We start from the raw sequence: 21,117 nt of genomic DNA, 5'->3' as shown, positions 1-21,117 counted from the left end.
AGGTAGTGGAGTAAAGGCGCTTTGCCCGGTGAGGGGAGAAATGGGAGCGATCTGGAAGGGGTCTGCAAAACCCGGGTTGGATTAGACAGAGATGGGAGGAACGAAGGCAGCTGCGACAGGGCCAAATGCACCCCGGGCACGCAAATTTCGGGCCGGATTCTTCCTCGGGAGACGGAGTAATGCGTCATGCCTAATGCAGTGGGAATAAGCAAGACCTGGCCTAGAGCTCCCAGACCTGGGCTCGCAGGGGTCTCCGGGAAGGGGCTATTTAGTGGCTGAGGCGGCGTGGGCTGCCCTCGTCTTCCTGGCAGCGACGTGCAAGAAGGAGGGGCAAAAGGAGGGCTGGACTCGGGCACGAAAGGATCTGGAGCGCTGGCTGCACCGAAGCAGGCAGGTAAAATCGGTTTCAGGATCCAGGGGCGATGCGAAGGGAATGCAATGAGGAGGCCGCTACCCTGGGAGACCAGACCTACAATATAAGGCAAGGGAAGACCGCAAAGCCAGGACTGGAGTATGCGGGATGGGACAAGACCCTAGCTAAAGATCTGTGGCAACTGGTCAAGGCCTGGGAACTGACCAGGTCGCAGGAGCGGAGAGGGTGGGTATTTGGGGGAGGTTAGTATCTATAAACGCCTCAAAGGTCTTGCTTTGGGTGGGGGTGGGGGGGCCGAGAGAAAAAATTGCATTTTAGGTTTTCGGCAAGTGCAAAAACTCGGTATGGATTTCCGCAGCCCAGCAACTATACTGCAGCTGGTGGACTTGAAGTAGGACAAGGAACCAGCGGGTTCCTAGGCATCTGGCCGAGTGAGGCCTGGGGCTGGCTTCATGCTGCAGCTGCAGAAGGGAGCCCCGCACCCCATCTCCCTGGTTGGGGAAGGCAGTCCGACTTGGCGTGGATTCCCAGAGCCAGAGCTGTGACTGCCAAGACCCACAGTGGGGGCTATAAAACCGGGCCCCAGGCCAAAAATAGGCACTTTGGCAGAATAGACAGATCAGTGCAGGGTGGGGGCTGAGGAAAAACTAGAGGGCGGCGGGTACTAGAAGGTCCTGAGAGGTAAGATCCGGTGAGGATCTCGGGAGAGCGGACCTGGAAGCCTGGCGTTTTATGAAGGATGGGTGCAAGGGGAAGACTGATGGATGGGAAGGAGCAAATCCCTGGTTTGGATCCTTAGGGAAGGGAATCATCCAGTGGAGGTCTAATTAGCACACGGGCCAGAGCATACAAAGTCGGGGCTGAATCTCAGGTAGACACAGAGCAGGCAATAGTGGGGAGAGTGGGGCAGACAAGTCCGGACCTGGATTATAGAGGAAGGGGATGTGCTGAGGACGAGGAAGATGGCAAACCCTGGTCTCTGTCTCCAGGGAAGAGAATGTATTGCCATTCCAACTTGGCTCTGCAGAATGGGTGAGGAATTGAGAAACAGCGTGGAAGTAGCAATGGAAAGGGTTGGGGTGACAAATAGACAAAACTTGGGGCAGGCTTAGAGGGGAGCTATAAAAATCTAAGAAACCCTAAAAGGAACATCTGCAAGTGAATAAACCCGTCCTCTAAAAATCCCTTCCCAGAAGCTTGAATTTAGGGAAAAGCAGAGACTCCCCAGGTGGTACAGAGGTAAAGAATCCACCTGCCAGTGCAGGAGATGCTAGAGATGTGAGTTGGACCCCTGGCTCGGGAAGATACCCTGGAGAAGGGAATGACAACCCACTCCAGTATTCTTGCCTGGAAAATTCCACGGACACAGTCTACAGTCCATGGGGTTGCAAAGAGTCGAACAGGACTGAGTGACTGAGCACGCACAGAGACGCCAGACTTCCAGGCTGACCGGGTAACCGGGGTTTACCTCTATGGCACCCACCACCCTCCACCTGCTTCTGTGGGCAACCATCATTTCAGGACTGGGCAGGGATTCTCATAGCCTGGAACTGGGGCCAAATCCAGCCCTAGACTTCAGGGGTGGAGACAGTAGGCGGGCTAACTTCATTCCTCCTTCACACCCAGGGTTCCGTGGCTGTAGACCTTGGGCCTTAAATACGGATGGTCAGGCCCATCGGCTGGATCTAAGGGACCAAATATGTATGAAGTGGAGGTTTGTGGCTGCGGAGGGGGTTCTATCCATCTATGGTTGGTGCAGTACCAGGATGGGAGAATGGGGGAGGTTCGGCTTCTCCACACGTCAGTTTCCCACTTTGAAATATCTCCGCAGCACCTGGTAGGATCCATGAAAGGCTTTGGCGGTACCGCAGGGGGCAACCAGGAACCCTCCCCCCACATCCACACAGCCAGCTTTCTATAAACCTGGAAGGATTGAAAGGGGGAAGAACGTGCAGCTCAAGGAAGGCTGAGCATCTCCAGAGCCCCCTGGCTCCTAGTCCTCCCACCACCCTGCCGTCCAGCCCTGAGTAGCCCACCCACCTGCTCTATGGAGGGACCCTCGGAACCAATGAATGTGCCTGGGGGACGGTACTAACTTGCGTTCTTCAGTTGCTGCGAGAAGCGGTGTCTTTAATTTATACGAGGGAAAGGAGTGCCATGCTTTAAGGAACCCCCGGCTCAGTTTGGAAAAATCCTGGCTAGGACTCCCTTCCCCCAAACCCTCCTCTTTTTTCCCCAAAGCCCGTGGTCAGCAGAGCGCCCCGTGTTGTGGCCGGGATCGGTTTCACTAGCCTCCATTCTATCGCGGTTTTTAGGCCTCGCGGGCGAGGGGCTCAAGAGGAGAAGGATGAGTAGAGGCTGGGGGCGCAAAAGAGCCCCAGCGCTTCTCCCCGAAGACCCCCGGCTGCGCAGCCGCAGTGGAGGCCGCGCCAGCAGCCGGGCTCCTGAAACTAACGCGTCCGCGCGCGCGCAGTCTCGCCCCAGCTCCCGGCGCCCAGCACCGCGCGTGTCCGTACCCGCGCCCAGGACGCCCTACTCCCAAGGCGCTTCTCTCTTTGCGAATCCTACCTATGCCTCGGATTCTCACGCTCAGCGTGACCCGCGTCTTGGATACCCAACGTCCTGTCCATCCGGCGCCTGGACATCCACTTTTCTCTTTACCCTATGCCAGAAAACCCTCACACCCAGGTGGCCCGCGCCTAGGACACCCCACGTACGGATCCCCCGGCGTCTTGGAGACCCTACATTCTGTGCATCTAGCATTTGGCGCACCCTGACCTCAGACGTGGATAGCTCTACTCACCTGTGCCCTCTGCCCTCCTCCTGTGTCCACGTGTGTTGAGCTCCAGTGCTGACCGACCTGGGTGCTGGTTTCCTCCACCTTCCTCTGTCCCCGATCTTCTGAGTCCTCTACCTCAGGGCTGGCGCCCTCAGTCGTGGGTGTCCTGTTTCTTCGTATTCCTTAGGTCCGTGTGCCGGAGGTGCGAGAACCCATGCGAGGGCGGCGCAGGGGTTGGGGTTGGTAATGAAACACGTTCCTGGTCTCAGGAAAAATGCTCAGCCCTCCACTGCCCACCAGGCACCCCCAGCACAGATACACCTAGAGCCCACTCGGCCAGCATTTTTGACCCTGAGGGGCTTCTCATTCAGTGTATTAATTCCTTCCATGTATTCCTCAAACACGGAGGACCCCTTACAGCATTTAGTGGCTGGGGGCCAGATGTTGAGAATGCCCTAGTGTCTTGCCAGTAAGACTGGAGTTCCTCTCTGGGGCATCCCTGTTCAGTGGGTAAGGCAGGCACAGAAAGCATGATGGAAATAGCCCTGGAAAGTAAGCAGGGTGCTAAGGGGAGTGGATGGTGAACTGTCCAAGCCTTGAAGAGTGGGTGGGGTGGAGTTCTGTGTGCCCCTGCCTCTCCTGGAGGCTTCCTATACCCCCACCTTGGGCACTGCTGGAGCCCCATCCTGTCCTTTATACCTCGGCTCAAGTGAAAAGGCAGGTAAAGGGGTCTCAGAATTGAGCTGGGAGGATATTGTGTGGGTGGGGATTAATTCCAACTGCTGTCATTGGCAGGGGCAAGGCAATGCATTCAGTTAACAAGCATGTGTTGAGCACCTACTGTGCACCTGGCATTGTGCTAGCTGCTGGGAACACAGCAGTGAATAAGGCAGACAAGCTTCTCTGTTCTTGGGGCTGACATTCCAATCAGAAAGACAGATGAGAAATCAGACAATTAAAAGGTACAGGATGTTAGAGGATGATCAGTGCTATGGAAGAAAATTAAGGAAGACAGAACATGGTGACCAGAGAAGGCAATGGCACCCCACTCCAATACTCTTGCCTGGACAATCCCATGGACGGAGGAGCCTGGTGGGCTGCAGTCCATGGGGTCGCTAAGAGTCGGACAGGACTGAGCAACTTCACTTTCACTTTTCACTTTCCTGCATTGGAGAAGGAAATGGCAACCCACTCCAGTGTTCTTGCCTGGAGAATCCCAGGGACGGGGGAGCCTGGTGGGCTGCCGTCTATGGGGTCGCACAGAGTGGGACACGACTGAATCGACTTAGCAGCAGCAGCAGCAGCAGAACATGGTGATGGCTGCAGTTTTAGATAGAGGAGGTCAGGGAAGAGCTCACTAAGAAGGTGGTATTTGGATAAAGACTTAAAAGGAGTCCTGGGGAGATCGGCGGTGGGGGGGAGGGGGTTCCAGGCAGAGAGAACAGCCAGCGTAAAGGTCCTGAGGTGGAAACATGCTGGGTGTTCAAAGGATCAATGAGCGGGCCTGTGTGGCTGGAGGGAGGGGGTGAGGGCAAAAAGAGAGGAAGGTGAGGGTAGGGAGGTAATGGGCTAGACCATCCTGGCCTGATGTGCTTCGGGGAGAATTGGTTTTTAATCGGAGTCACCTGGGAGCAATGGAAGGTTCTAGGCAGAGGAGGGTTTTCCCCTGACTTATATGTTCACAGGAACCTTCTGGCCCTGGTAAGATTTGAGAAGGAGCCAGGAGACTGGGGAGATGGATTCCACAGTCAATCCAGCTGAGAGGTGATGGAGGCCTGGAACAGGGTGCTGGGGAGAAAGGGCCAGATTTGAGGCACAGCCTAGGGACAGAGCCAATAGGACACGTTAGTCTTTGAATCCCCCTTCCCCAGCAGAACTTCTCAAATGTCACCTCTGGATCACAGTGCGGACGCTGCACCTTCCTCACTCCCAAGAAACAAGAGTCCAGGAAGCCACCCAGGTCCAGTCTGAGCAACAGCTGGCAGGCAGCTATGGTGGTCCATTCCCAGTAAGGCACCAACTGGGAGGGGAGGCCAGTTGGGTTGCACTTCCCACCCCGACCGCTAGGGGCCGCTGCCCCGCTGCTCTGCGGCCGCCAGGTGAGGAGGAGGCCCCGCCTCTTCCCCAGCAGGTGCTCAGGTTGGTCGAGAGGGTAGGGGACTGGAGTAAAGAGAGCAGGGCTGGGGGAGGAGTTGGGGGGACGAAATGGGGGTGAAGGGAGAGAGCTGAGCGAGTCCCACGTAGAGGATGCTGAAAGAGGTGAGGTTGGAGGAGGCAGGTGAGGAGCCAGAGATGGTTGACTGAGTGCTTGCGAGAAAGCAGGGGAGAGGAGGGGGAGTTGAGGTGTCTGGAGGAGAGAGGAGTTGGGGAGGGGGGGAAACTGAGGGTATAGAGCAAAGTTAAGGGAAGGAAGACGGGTGAGCAGGTGAGGAGTCAGGGATGGCCCTGGAGGTGAGGTGGACGTGACTGGGGGACATTTGGACAGTGCGTGGGGACTGCTGGGATGGTTGAGGGCTGGGCCTGGTCTGTGGGAAATGAGGGACCCCAGAGAAGGCACCTGGCACTTTGCCAGTCGTGGCTGGTACGGACAGTGGGGGCGGGGGGGAGGATAGTTTCTCAGATCTTGACCCCATGCGTCAGACATGGGGGGAAAGCTTCTGAGGAGTGAGGTGTGCAGGCCAGGCTCCACGCAGGAGCCCAGTTTGCTTCTGCAATCTGGCACTGGGGCTCTCCTTCATACCCTTTACCCCCATGGCTGGGATTCACGGTGCATTGAGCTGGGTGGTAAGCAGATGAATGAGACAGAGGCAGTCCCAGTTGGTTGGAAACCAGCAAGATGTCCACGGATGTGTGGGATGGAAGACAGGGTCTGTGGGAGACCAGAGGCCCTCCCCAGCCAGGGGGCTCAGAGAAGGTTGCCCTGGGGAAGTGACTTGTAAGCAGACAGCAAGAATCCATCAGCTGAACATAGAAGACCCTGATGGTCTGGACAGAGAGGAGATTCTGAGGACATTGACAAGAAAAATGCCAGCAGAGACTAGGCTGCAGTAGAGCCATAAAAAGGGGGAAAAAGTGATGCCTGACCTTGCACGGGCCAGGGCCAGGGCCCTCAATGCCAGATGCTGACACGGGAACAAGAAACAGAAATGGGGCAGGGGTGAGGCAGTAAGGAGGGACAGTGACAGCTGTGGGGAGCTGGAGATGCACTCCCTTTTAAGCCAGCAGCCGCTTGCTATTCCTCAGCTTCAGCTGAGAGCTACCACGTGGGAAGCCAGGCTCTTGGAATTGCTGGTACGGATTCTTCAAGAGAAGCTAGAAGTCAGGTGTTTTGTGTAAAATTCCCTGAGCTTTAATTCTCTCAGACTGATCTACTAATTGCTATCAATTGCTGTAACCCAGCAATTCAATTCCCTGGTTTATTCCCAATGGGAATGGGAGTTTCTGCCACCAAAAGACATACATACATACATGGATGTTCACAGCAGCTTCATTCACCATCGCCAGATACTGGCCACCGGCCATGTGACCGTCGACTGGCAAATGGGAAATTAATTGGAGTATATTTGTTTAGAATATATATTGATGGCTCAGACGGTAAAGCGTCTGTCTACAATGTGGGAGACCAGGGTTCCATCCCTGGGTGGGGAAGATCCGCTGGAGAAGGAAATGGCAATCCACTTTAGTACTATTGCCTGGAAAACCCCATGGACAGAGGAGCCTGGTAGGCTACAGTCTATGGGGTCGCAAAGAGTCGGACACGACTGAGCAACTTCACTTCACTTTCACTTTGGACTAAATTCAATGGAGTACAATACAGTGATGAAAAAGAACGATGCATGAACACATACACAGCCCTGTGCGTGTTGCCCACAGGACACAAATGGGATGCAATGCATGATGACATTCCTATCACTCAAGGACAGATAGAAGTAATCTGTGGAGCTAGGGAGCCCAGGGCTTCCTAACCATGGACCACGGACATTTGGGGCTGGCTGATTCTTTGCTGCATGGGACCTATCCTGTGCATTGGAGGGTGTGGAAAAAGTATCCCCGTCCTCTCCCCCACCATATGCCAATAGCATTTGCCTAGTTGTGCCCTCCCTTGTTGAGGGGGCACAGTCAGCTTCAGGTGAGGATCACTGGGAAAGTGACATATTTTTTAAAGATTTATTTATTTTATCTGTTGGCTGTGGTGGGTCTTCACTGCTGCTCGTGAGCTTTCTCTAGTTGTGGTGGGAGCAGCAGCTACTCTTTGTTGCCATGTGCGGGCTTCTCACTGCAGAGGCTTCTCCTGTGGTGGAGCATGAGCTCTAGGCATGCAGGCTTCAGCAGCCACGGCAAGTGGGCTCAGTAGTTGCGGCGCACGGCCTTAGTGGCTCCTCAGCATGTGGGATCTTCCCAGCCCAGAGACCGAACCAGTGTCCTTTGCATTGCAAGGCAGATTCTTAACCACTGGACCACCAGGGAAGCCTGGGAAAGTGATCTTTTGAGGTAAGACAATGATTAGAAATTGGCCTTGGAGAGCTCCCAAGGGACTGGAACATTCTCTATCTTGAACTATGGTGATGATCAAGGTGGAGCATATTTTTAAAATACACAGTGCTGTATTTTAGGAAGCATGTGCTTCACGATAAAAGAGTGAACCCTACGACATGGATGACCCTCAAAACATGATGCTGAGTGAGAGAAGCCAGACACAAAAGGCCACAGGTTACATGACTCCATTTATCCAAAAAGTCCAGAAGAAGCAAATCCAGAGAGACAGAAGGAGATGAGCGGTTGCTGGGGGCAGGGGTTGAAGGGAGTGGGTAAGGAAGAGTGGCTGCTAATGGGTCAGGGGTTTCCTTTGGGGTGATGGGAATGTTCTGGAATTAGTCGTATAACACTATACAATAATACACTTAATTGTTCACTTGAAAATGGTTTATCTTGTGTGAATTTTACCTTAAAAACAAATTATTTTTTAAAAAAGGTTTTTGATGTGGACCATTTTTAAAGTCTTTATTGAATTGGTTACAACTTTGTTTCTGTTTTATGTTTTGGTTTTTTGGCCCCAAGGCATGTGGGATCTTAACTCCCCAACCAGGGATCGAACCCACACCCCCTACATTGGAAGGTGAAGTCTTAACCACTGGACCGCCAAAGAAGTCCCAGAATTTTTTTTTTTTAATAGAGTCAACTCAAACAAGCTGAACAGGACCGGGGCCTGGGCCAGCTTGGCCACTTTGCAATGGAGGGAGGGGATGGTGGGAAAGTGAGGTGATAGACAGCCTCTGTCCAGAGAAAGTGTGAAGCAAAGCGGGAACTGTGGGCCTTCTTGGAAAAGGGAGGGCTGAAGCAAAAAGTATGTCTTGGCTCAGGGGAACGCTCTCTCTTAACCCAACCTGTCAGCCCTGGAAAGAAATCGCAGGCAGGTCAGAGGCTAGCCTGCGAGCTGTTGAAGGGAATACAGAGTTCTGACGGGTAGAAGAGAAATGACAACCATTCAGCCCAGCCTGACGCCACCGAGGGGTGATCAACACCCCCGCAGTGCTTGCAGGGGGGTCGTGGGGATGTTCTCTGAGAGCTGAAAGGGGGCAATGGGGACTCACAGAGGAGCAGGCTTCCTGAGAGCTTGGCCTACACTGGAAACACAAACCCATGGGGCACACTGGACCTATTGATTCCCTCCCACCCACCCCCTGCTGTGTGGGGGGATGGGAAGGGGAGAACCACCCACTGTGAGCAGCCAGAGACCAGGGGCCAGGGGCCAGGGGCCAGGGGATGGGCTTCCAGGATCTTGAGTCTCCACTGGACTTCCCTGGTGGTCCAGTGCTAAGACTCCATGCTCCCAATGCAGGGGGCCAGGGTTCACACCCTGCTCAGGGAACTAGATCCCACAGGCCACAACTAAAAAGAGTTCGTATGCCTCAACTAAGACCCAAAGCAGCCAAATAAATAAATAAAAATAAATATTAAAAAAATTTTTGAACGAGTGAAGAGAGAAAGCAAGCTAAGGGCTCCAGGAAGCTGGGGGTCCTGGCTGGTAGGGGCCAATGGTGACTCCCACAAAATATGAACACCTGGAACCTGGAGCTGTCACCTTATTTGGAAACAGTGCCCTTGCAGATGTAATTAAGACTCTTTCGATGGATGAGATCATCCTGGATTAGGGTGAGTCCTAAATGCAATGACAAGTGTCCTTAGAAGAGAAGAGAAGGGGTGAAGACAGAGGAGAAGGTGGCCATGTGAAAACAGAGGCAGAGATTGGAGTGATGTGGCCACAAGCCCAGAGCCACCAGAAGCTGAAAGAGGCCAGGAAGGATCCCCCCTTAGAACATTTAGAGGGAGCACCACCCAGCTGACACCTTGATGTCAACTTTGGACTTCAGAACGGTGAGGGAATAAATCCCTTGTTTTAAGTCACCCAGTTTATGGTCCTTTGTTATAGCAGCCTTGCTGCTAAGTCGCTTCAGTCATGTCCGACTCTGTGCGACCCCATAGATGGCAGCCCACCAGGCTCCCCGGTCCCTGGGATTCTCCAGGCAAGAATACTGGAGTGGGTTGCCATTTCCTTCTCCAGATAGCAGCCCTAGGGAACTATAATAATAGAGGCCCTGATAGTCAATTCTCTGAATATTTACAAAGCCCCTGGAAAGGATCATGGTACAGTGGAGAAAGCAAACACATGAATGGATCACTTCTGTATATATATAAGGGTTTCCCCAACTCAATGGACATAAGTTTGAGCAAACTCCAGGAGACGGTAAAGGACAGGGAAGCCTAGCGTGCTCCAGTCCATAGGGTCGCAAAGAGTTGGACACGACTGAGTGACTGAATAATAGGGCTTCCCAGATGGCGCAGTGGTAAAGGATCTGCCTGCCAATGCAGGAGATGCTGGTTCTATCCCTGGGTCAGGAAGATCCCCTGGAGAAGGAAATGGCAACTCAGTCCAGTATTCTTACCTAGAAAATTCCATGGATAAGAGGAGCCTGGTGGGCTCTAGTCCATGGAGTCACAAAGAGATGGACATGACTGACTGAGCACATATGCGTAGATAGATAGATGGATAGATGGGTACAGGTACAGGGCCATGCCATGAGGCTTTCGGGATCTTACTGCCCTGACCACGGAGTGAATCTGGGCTACGGCAGTAGCCACTGGACTAAATCCTAACCACTGGACTGCCAGCGAATTCCTGGGGTCAGTGTGGAAGGATGGACATCCCGTGGGGTGGAGGACTGCCTAGGAACTCTATAGCAGGGATGACATCACACAGCTGCTGACAACACACGCCACTACTTATCGCGGACAGCAGGTAATACACTCTGAGCAGTCAAGAAGGCGTCTGCATGAGTAATGGCACAGGTGACCTTCACTTCAGTGTCAAGGGGCAATAAGGAGTGGTGACTGTGACACAGAACAATGATAACTGCTAACGTTGATTAGCACTTGCTAAGTTCTTTCCTTGCACAGTATTAACTCATTTATTTTCTCATAACTCTACAGTCAGGTGTTATCCCCATTTACCAGAGAGCTTAACTGAGGCATAGAGGCTGTAGGGCTGGAAACTGATGGTACATTTCAAACTGGGTAATCTGAGCAGAGCTAAATGATGGGACAATATTACACAGCATGGACAGATGTACCACAGGAACCACAAGGAATAACGCCACGCCTTGGACTAGGACAAGTGGGAGCTATTAGCACCCCTAGGTCTGAGGGGCAAGGGGAGTGGGCAGTTGCTATGAACTGGAGACACTACAGGTGGGAGCTCAGACCCCTAGGTCTGAGTGGGCAGTTGCTATGAACTGGAGACACTACAGGCTGTGTGTGGATGGGGGAGACCTGTGACCTTCAACAGGGATGCGAGCGGCCCTCAGAAGCCACAGGGGCTGAACTGGGGAACAAATATCTCGCTCACTTCCTCTCCCCTCACTGGCTGAATCCAACCTGAGCCGGAGGACCCAGGAGCCCGGCAGTGTGGTCCACACAGCCCAGACTCCCGAGACACTAAGCTAGGTGGAGAAGCCAGGAGAATTGTTCTGAGAGAGGAAAGCGGAAGATTCCCTAACAGTGACTCTGCCTGGGTCCAGTTCCCTTGAACTACTCACCATGTGAGAACTGGCAGACCTGCGCTGTCTCCTGGGGGTGGGGTCCAGTCTTACTGAGCACTGCCTCTGAGATTCATAGAGGCTGTGTCTTTTGATGGAAAGCCAGGAATACAGATTTTTATGCAACAATCACCAGGTATTTAAGAGCTGGTGCCTTATTACCATTTTACAAACCCTGCATGGGCAAAACAAATCGCAGGTGGGGGCTGGATTGGGCTCTGGGTGTCAAGCCCCTGGTTCAGAAGGTGAAAGCGGACCGCGCAGCATACCCAACTGTGGAAACTGGGAGGTTCAGAGAGGCAGCCGCGCAAAGCATCATGGGTGAGATGGGGACCGCGGATCAGCCCGCTGGTTTGACTAGAAAGGGCCTGGGGCCCAGGGCAGGTGCGCAGGTGCGGGACGTTAGGATGAAACTGAATAGGTGTTTTGGGCGTCTAGATTGGGAGGGGCCATTGGAGTCACACTAACAGGTGTCAGCTTTGAAGAAGTGAAGCCACGGATGGCTTTTAAACAGCCGAATGACTCAGTCAGCCTTGTGTCCCTCCACCCCGAGGCTGGCTGTGGATCAGGCTGTCTTTGCGGGTGGAAGGACCGTGGCTCCATAGATGAGCGAAAGAAATGAAAGAGCCCCCTCCTTTGAGTGCGCTTACAGCTTGGCAAGGAGGGCAGATGCGTAAATAATAACCTCAGAACATGATGCGCGGGGGTAATGAGTTAGCCCACCTCTGTGGATATTTGATCAACTGCTGTGTGTTCCGCGCCGGGGATGAAGGGACAGGATGTGCTACTGCCTTCGAAGAAAGGGGCAGTGGATGAGGGAAGAAATAAAGGGAAAGGAAAATTTCAGGTGGTGATAAGAAAATGTAAAACAGCAGAAGGTGATCAGGGGAGGCAGCCCACCAGCCCAGATGGCAGGGCAGGCAGTGGGCAGGGAGACAGGGCATCCTGGGTGGGTCCCCTGGGGCCCAGCAGCCTGGCCGCCTCCTCCCAGAGTTGCCGCCATCACACCTGAGAACAAACCCAGGGCTGACGTGGATTCCTGACTTGGAGCCCGAACAGGCGGAGAGAGGGGAGAAAAAACACCCATCTGTTCCTCCTCTGATGGAACGTGATTCTTCACCCAGTGCTTAAAACCCCGTGCTTCTCCCATTTCCTCTCGGCAGCCACGTGATGTGATATAAATCGCTGAAAATGGGTTTTCCCAGCCGGTTGCCCTGTTGTTTTAATAATGGTTCATTTTCTGCCCTGGGGAAAAAATATTCCGTGGAGAAATTGGGAGCTGGGGGCTCATTTTGTCTGTGTGTGTGTGTGTGTGTGTGCGTGCACAGACACGCACACACTTGTGCCTAGCGTCCCCTTATCTCCGAGAAGATTCCAGAATATCACTGAGACACCAAGTCACCTGTCTAGTTGGGTGATTCCCAGCACATCCCCCTCACCTGGACAAAGGAATTCCTTCAGAAACCTGGGCACATTTACTGATCACCTGCTGTATGTGCGCTATACCTGAGCTAGATGCAAGGGTCACAGTGGTCTCCCAGGCCTGGCCTCCCTAGGTCAGCATTCTGGAAGGGGGGAGATTGACATTTAAAAATAATTGTAAATTACTGTGAAAAATTATAATAATTTAAAATAATTGGACTTCTCTGGTGGCACAGTGGATAAGAATCCGCCTGCCAATGCAGGGAATTGGGTTTGATCCCTGGTCCAGGAAGATCCCACATGCAAAGCAACTAAGCCCAAACGCAGCAGCTGTCGAGCCTGTGCTTCCCTGGTGTGGTGGCTCAGACAGTAAAGAATCCGCCTGCAATGCAGGAGACCCAGGTTCGATCCCTGGGTGGGGAGATTCCCTGGAGAAGGGAATGGCAAGCCACTCCAGTATTCTTGCCTGGAGAATCCCATGGACAGAGGAGCCTGGTGGGCTACAGTCTATGGTGTTGCAAAGAGTTGGACACGACTGAGCGACTAACGCCCACACACATACTAGAGCCCGGGAGCCACAACCACTGAAGTTGGCACACCCTAGACCTCATGCTCTGCAACAAGAGAAGCCACCGCAGTGAGAAGCCTGCGCAACTGGAGGGTAGCCCTGGCTTGGCATAACTAGGAAAAGCCGGAGCACAGCAATGAAGACCCAGCACAGCCAAAAATAAATAAAACATAATAATTGTGGAAAACTATGGAATTACAATCATGGAAACCCTTCAGGAGAGAGTCTGTGGTGTGCTGGAGTGGACAGCATCCACTATAGGGACTTTGGGCATCACTACAACCCCATCCATGAAGCAAGAGACCCTTAAGCTGAAACTTGGAGGATAGACAGAGTTGCAAGAGGGAATGCCATCCAGGTCGGGGGAGACCCCTGGGCAAACATCTTAAAGCTTGAAAGAATATGGTGCAGGCTCAGATCCAGGAGAAAAGTCATGGGTCCAGTGTAGGCATAAGTGGGTTACATAAGTGGGTTACGAGGAGTGGTGTGTATCAGTGGACAGAGACTTGGGGACTTTCTCCCTGTTTCTGGGTAGAGAGGGTTTCTCCATGAGATAAAGCCATGACAGTCTTGTGCATATTCAACCTTTAGTCTCAAAACCAGTCCTTGTTTTGCCTATTTGGAAAGAGCAGCTCTGGGAGGCCATGTGGATTGTCAAGGTCACTGCCTCATCTTCCCCATCCCCAACCCTGTTCCTTTCCTCCCTGTAGTGGGTTGAATGGTGGCCCCTCTCCTAAAGATATGTCCACATTCCTACTGCCAGAACCTGTAGATGTGACCTTATTTGGAAAGAGAGTCATTGCGGATATCACTAAATTAAGAATCTTGACTTCTCCAGGGGATCTTCCCAACCCGGGGATCAGACCAGGGTCTCCTGCATTGCAGGTGGATTCTCTGCTATCTGACCCACCAGGGAAGCCTATCTAAGTGAAGAGAAAGACAAATATCATATGATATCACTTATATGCAGAGTCAAAAAAATTACACAAATGAATTTATTTACAAAAGAGACTCATAGGCTTAGAGAACAAACTATGGTTATCAGAGGAGAAGAGGGCAGGGAGAGAGGGAATACATTGGGAATTTGGGAGGTTATCAGAGGAGAAGAAGGCAGGGAGAGAGGGAATAGATTGGGAATTTGGGATTGACATGTACACACTGCTATATCTAAAATAGATAAACAACAAGGACCAACTGTATGGCAAAAAAAAAAAAAAAAATCTTGAGATCAAACTGGATTAGAATGAGCTCTAACTCTATTGACCAGAGTCCTTACATTTTGTTTGTTTGTTTCCTTTTTTGACCGCACCTCACAGCATGCAGAACTTCCCTGAACCCATGTCCCCTGCATCAGAAACATGGAGCCTTAACCACCAGAACACCAGGGAATTCCTGACCAGCATCCTTAGAAGAGAAGAGGAAAGGACAGTGGAAAAGGCCACATGAAGATGGCGGCAGAAGTTGGAGTGATGCAGTCACACAGCAAGGCACACCTGGAAACGCCAGACGCTGGGTGAGGCCAAGAGTGGACTCTCTCCAAGGGCTACCTTGACTTTGGCCTGATGATACTGCTTATGAACTTCTAACCTCTAGAACTGTGAGAAAACACATTTCTATAGGTTTTCTGGTTTGGTTTTGCTCTGTTTTATTTATTTAGCTGCATCAGGTCTCAGCTGTGGGTCACAGGACCCTCACTGTGTCATGCAGGATCTTTCATTGCAGGGCACATATTCTCTCGCTGTGGCATGTGGGCTCAGCAGTTAAAGCGTTTGGGCTTCAGCAGTTGCAGCACACAGGCTTAGTTGCCCCGCAGCATGTGGGATCTTAGTACCCCAACTGGGGATTGAACTCCCATCCATCCCCTGCATTGCAAGGCAGATTCTTAACCACTGGGCCACCAGGAAGCCCTGGTTTTGCTTTGTTTTTGTTTTCTGTGGTATTTAAGCCTCCCAGATCATGACTATTTGTTACAGCAGCCACCAGAAGCAAACACTTCTCTGTCCATGGGATTCTGCAGGCAAGAATATAGGAGTGGGTTGCCATGCCCTCCTCCACGGGATCTTCCAAACCCAGGGATCAAACCTGCATCTCTTATGTCTCCTGTATTGGCAGGTGGATGCTTTACCGCTAATGCCGCCTGGGAAGCCCAAATACATTGAATGTCCCCAGCAAATCATTCCAAGAGCCGTCTCTCCTCCCCAGCTCCGGATCCTCCCCCTCTAATCCCCTCTCCTTCCTGCTCCAGTTGACTTTTTGCCCCTGCCCAACTGAGGAAAGGGCTTCATCCTGCTGAATTCAAGGGTGTTTTCTCAGCCTCCAAGATGCTATGCTTCCCGAGTCCTGCTTCCACCTCCCTGGCTGCCTCTGCTCATTGTCTTCTGCTGATTCCTCCTCATCCCTTGTCCTTAATGTTGGAGAGAGAGCCATGGGGCTTGCCCTCTTTATTCCTGTGTCTACTTCTGGTCAGCTCCCTGGGGATCTTGACCAGCCTTGAGGAGTTAAATGCCACTTATATCTAACAATGGTATCTTCCAATGACACCTCCAGCCTGAGCCTCTCCACTGACCTTCAGCTGCCTCCCTGGGTGTCTGCACTTGGAAACCTGATGGGTATGCCCAGGTATAATGTCTGAAACTGAGCTCATTTTAGAAAAATTATTATTTATTTGTGTGTTTTGGGCCACTCTGGGCCTTTGTTGCTGCACATGGGCTAATCTCTAGTTGTGGTGCATGGGCTTCGGTAGTTGTGGCTCCCTGGCTCTAGAGCAAGGGCTCAGCAGTTGTGGGGCATGGGCTTAGTTGCTCCACAGCATGTGTAATCTTCCCGGACCAGTAATCGAACCCATGTCCTCTGCATTTGAAAGTGGATTCTTAACCACTGACCACCAGCGAAGTCCCGAAATAGAACTCTTGATCCCTCCACTCACCCCAAACCTGCACCTCTCCTATCTTCCCCATCTCAGTTAATGGCAGCATCACTGTTCTCCATTATGTAATGGGTGGAATAACACCCCCCAATAATGTGCTGAAGAATTGATGCTTTTGAATTATGGTGCTGGAGAAAACTCTTGAGGGTCCCTTGGACAGCAAGGAGATCAAACCAGTCAATCCTAAAGGAAATCAACCCTGGATATTCACTGGAAGGACTGATGCTGAAGCTCCAATACTTTGGCCACCTGACGTGAAGAGTCGACTCATTGGAAAAGGCCCTGATGCTGGGAAAGATTGAGGGCAGAGCGAGAAGGGGGTGACAGAGGGTGCCATGGTTGGATGGTGTCACTGAATCAATGGACAGGAGTTTGAGCAAACTCCAGGAGATGGTGAAGGACAGGGAAGTCTGATGTGCTGCAGTCCATGGGGTCGCCAAGAGTTGGATGTGACTTAGTGACTGAACAACAATGCCTCCCAATTCACGTTCAGCTGGAACCTCAGAATGTTACCTTACTTGGAAATAAGGTCTTTGCATATGTCGTTAGCCAAAGATCTTGAGGTGGTATGTACTGGACCTAGTGAAAGTGTTAGATACTATTGTGCCTGACTCTTTTCAACCCCATAGACTGTAGCCCACCAGGCTCCTCTGTCCATGGAATTCTCTAGGCTAGAATACTGGAGTGGGTAACCATTCCCTACTCCAGGGGATCTTCCCAATCCAGGGATCGAACCCAGGTCTCCTGCCTTGGGGGCAGATTTTCTACTGTCTGAGCCACCTAGGGTGGGCTCTAAATCCAATGATGAGGCATCATTCTAAGAGGAGGCAAAGACACACAGAAAAAAAGATGGAGGTAGAGACTGGGGTGATACAGCTGCAAGCCCAGGAAAGCCAAGGATGGCTGGCAGCCACCAAAAGCCAGGAAATAGGCAAGGAAGGATTCTCCCCTAGAGCCTTCAGAGGGATAACAATCCTCCTCACACCTTGAACTCGGATTTCTAGCCTCCAGAACTATAAGACAATACAATCCTGTTGTCTTAAGCCACCAAGTTTGTGGTTATTTATTACAGCAGCCCTAGGAAGCAAACATAGCTGTGTTCTCCACAACGAGTTCTGAGACACCTTGATTTGAGTACAGGTGATTTACCTGGAAGGCGACTGCAGGAAGCACTGGCAGGGGAGGTGGGGGAAGATAGGGGAGGGAGGGCACCCAGCAAAGAGTGTATTGATGGGGACTTCCCTGGTAGCCCAGTGGTTAAGAATCAGCCTTCCAATGCAGGGCATGTGGGTTTGATCCCTGGTTGGGGAATTAAGATCCCGCCTACCAAAGGGCAACTAAGCTTGCATGCTGCAACTAAGACCCCACACAATCATTTTAACTAAATAAATGTTTGTTTGTTTGTTTTAAAGAGTGTGGGGCTTCCCAGGTGGCCCAGTGGTTAAGAATCTGCCTTGTAATGCAGCAGACACCAGGTTCCTTCCTGGTCTGGGAAGACCCCATATGCTGAGGGGCAGCTAAGACGGTGTGCTGCAACCAATGAGCCCACGTGCAGCAACTACTGAAGGCTGTGTGTCTTAGAGCCTGTGCTCCACAAGAGAAGGCACCACAATGAGAAGCCCACGCACTGCAACTAGAGAGTACCCTTGTTGGCTGCAACTAGAAAAAGCCCTCGAGCAGCAATGAAGACCCCGTGCAGTCAAAAACAAATAAAAAATTTTAATTAATTAATTAATTATTTTATTGAAGGATAATTGCCTTATAGAATTTTGCTATTTCCGTCAAACCTGAACATGAATCAGCCATAGGTATACATATATCCCCCTCCCTTTTGAAGCTCCCTCCCATCTCCCTCCCCATCCCACGCCTAAAAATAAATAAAATTTTAAAAAGAGCATATTCATGAGCAGGTTATACTGGAACACCTAGGGCTTAATTCTCCTCCGTCTCCGGAGACCTGTGGCACCTGCACTTCAGAGTCATCTCATTGAGGGTTGAGGGAGCTGGGGTGTGTTCTTTGGTTGAAGGATGCTCACAGGGCAATGGATTCTCCGGAAGGTCTGGTTACTCCCAGGCAGGTCTGAGCTGCCTCTGCAGCCAGAGGGAGCTGCCAAGCAGAGTTGCAGGTGCTGGTGATATGGAGCCGTTGGACCGACGTGCACAGTGCAATCTCTAAATGCCTCCCATCAACCCGCACTCTTGTGTGACTCCTTCTCCTTGAGTGTGGATGAGGCTCTATGACTTGTTTTTAACCAACAGAATGTGACAAGGGCGGGAATTCCCTGGTGGTCCAGTGGTTAAGACTTTGCCTTCCAATGTACGGAGTGCAGGTTCGATCCCTGATTGGGGACCTAAGATCCCACATCCCTTGCAGCCAAAATCAAAACATAAAACAGGAGGAATATTGTAACCAATTCAATAAAGACTTGAAAAATGGTACACATTTTTTAAAAAACCTTAAAATAAAAAAGAATGTGGCAAAGGTGATGGGATATCCCTTCCACGTCTAGGTTACAAAAACTCAGGGACTTCCGTCTGGGGTTCCTTCTCACTCTCTCTTGCTCATTCTGAGGAAAGCCAGCTAACATGTTGTGAGCTGCTCCGTGGAGAGGAGCTGAAAGAGGCCTCTGACCAATAGCCAGTGAGGGACTGAATCCTGCCAACAAAGAGTGAACTTGGACGTGGATCCTCCCCAGTCAGTCCTTCAGATGAGACCATGGCCACAGCCACCATCTTAGTTGCATCTGTGCGAGAGACTCAGAGCAACCCAACTAAGCCACACCTGGATTCCTGAGCCGCATAAACTGTCAAATAATAAGTGCATGCTGTTTTAGGCCACTAGGTTTGGGGATAATTTGTTACGTGGTAATGCTGAGTGCCACAGGGACATGGGGGAAGGCACATAAACAGTGACTGGTGGGCCTTCCCTGGTGGTCCAGTGGTTAAGACCTGGAGTTCCCAAAGCAACCCCTAGTTGGGGAACTAGATCCCACATGCTGCAACTAAAGAGCATGCTGCTGCTGCTGCTAAGTCACCTCAGTCATGTCCGACTCTGTGTGACCCCATAGACGGCAGCCCAGCAGGCTGCCCCGTCCCTGGGATTCTCCAGGCAAGAACACTGGAGTGGGTTGCCATTTCCTTCTCCAATGCATGAAAGTCAAAAGTGAAAGTAAAGTCACTCAGTCATGTCCAACTCTTAGCCGCCCCATGGACTGCAGCCTACCAGGCTCCTCCGTCAATGGGATTTTCCAGGCAAGAGTACTGGAGTGGGGTGCAGCAACAAAGATCCTGTATGTTGCAACTAAGATCTGGCACAGCCAAATAAATATTTTTTCTAAGATAGAAAAAGCATCATTAAAAAAAAAAAAACAGGGCTCCCTGGGTGACTCAGTAGTAAAGAACCCACCTGCCAATGCAGGAGACATGGGTTTGATCCCTGATCTGGGAAGATCCCACATGCTGCAGAGCAATTAAGCCTGTGCGCCACAACTATTGAGGCTGTGCTCTAGAGCCTTGGAGCCACAACTACTGAAGTCCATGTGCCCTAGAGCCCATACTCCACAACGAGAAGCCACCGCAAGGAGAAACTCACACACTGTAACTAGAGAAAAACCCCATGCAACAACAAAGACCCAGCAGAGTCAAAAACAAATAAATATTTAAAAAACAAAACAGTAACTGGTAAACCATCCACTTGATCACTCTAGACTTCCCCTTCTCTCACATCTTATATCCAGTCCATTCGCAAGCCCTGTCAGTTCAAACTCCAAAATCTGTCTTGAATCTATATACGTTTCCCCACTTGCACTGCCACTAGCTCATGTCAAGCTAGCCTTGTCTCTTACTTTAATCAAAGCAGGAGTCCCTCCTCCCCATCAGTCTCCATCCAGCTGATTCTCTCCTGCTAAGAGGTTTTTGTATCATAAATCATACCCTGGCATACAGTAGGTGCTCAGTAATGATGGAGTAAAGTGTCAAGTCAGGCTAGATTGGATCTCGAATCACCCCCAGTCAGCCCCTTTCTCTTCCTGTACCTGCATAAGGAAGAAAATGATATAAGGGAAGAGTTCTTAGTCCACTGGTGCTGACCATATGGCCCCTGGGGGACAGCTTGCTGGCCTCACATCTTTCTCCATGCACACACTCTGCCAGTGCTGCCCGCTCATGTATGGAACCAACACTCATTACGCACTTACTGTGCATCTAACTTCTGAGTATGGTATGATCTCATTTAATCCTTGAAGGGAGTGAGAACAAAGCCGGAGGCATCAAACATCTTGTTTTCACACTGTATTACAAAACAATAGTAATCAAAACAGTATAGTATTGGCACTAAAAAACAGACACATAGACCAGTAGGATGGAATCAAGAGGCCTGGAAGTAAACCCATACATATTTGGTCAACTAATATTTGACAAAGGACCCAAGAAGATTCAATAGAGAAAAGGTGAAAGTGAAAGTGAAGTCGCTCAGTCGTGTCCGACTCTTTTCGACCCCATGGACTGTAGCCTATCAGGCTCCTCCGTCCATGAGATTTTCCAGGCAAGAGTGCTGGAGTGGATTGCCATTTCCTTCTGCAGGGGATCTTCCCAACCCAGGAATCAAACCCGGGTCTCCTGCATTGCAGGCAGATGTTTTACCGTCTGAGCCACCAGGGAAGTCTGGTTCCGGGAAAACTGGATATTCACATGTGAAAGAATGAAACCAGATCCCTTTCTTATATCACTGGTGAAATGAACTCAAATGGATTAAAGGTTTAATCCTTCATATACACGGTACTGTATATCAAACAGATAAATAATAAGGACCTACTGTATACACAGGGAACTACTTGATACTCTGTAATAACCTGTATGGGAAAAGAATCTAAAACAGAGTGGATATATGCGTATGTATAACTGACTCACTTTGCTACATACCTGAAACTAACACAGAATTGTAAAACAGTTATGTGT

The 21,117-nt window shown here is 51.1% G+C and overlaps 1 long non-coding RNA gene across 1 annotated transcript; it reads left to right on the top strand.

Moving 5' to 3' along the window:
• Positions 1-46: 46 nt before the first annotated feature.
• On the top strand, positions 47-21,108 carry LOC139184061 (uncharacterized). Its single transcript, XR_011567489.1, has 2 exons — positions 47-394; positions 14,552-21,108. It is a non-coding gene; the product is annotated as an uncharacterized lncRNA (long non-coding RNA).
• Positions 21,109-21,117: the final 9 nt, after the last annotated feature.

The sequence above is a fragment of the Bos indicus genome, chromosome 7 (assembly GCF_029378745.1).
Source record: "Bos indicus isolate NIAB-ARS_2022 breed Sahiwal x Tharparkar chromosome 7, NIAB-ARS_B.indTharparkar_mat_pri_1.0, whole genome shotgun sequence".
Taxonomy (NCBI): domain Eukaryota; kingdom Metazoa; phylum Chordata; class Mammalia; order Artiodactyla; family Bovidae; genus Bos; species Bos indicus.
This window is presented reverse-complemented; position numbering and strand designations above follow the sequence as displayed.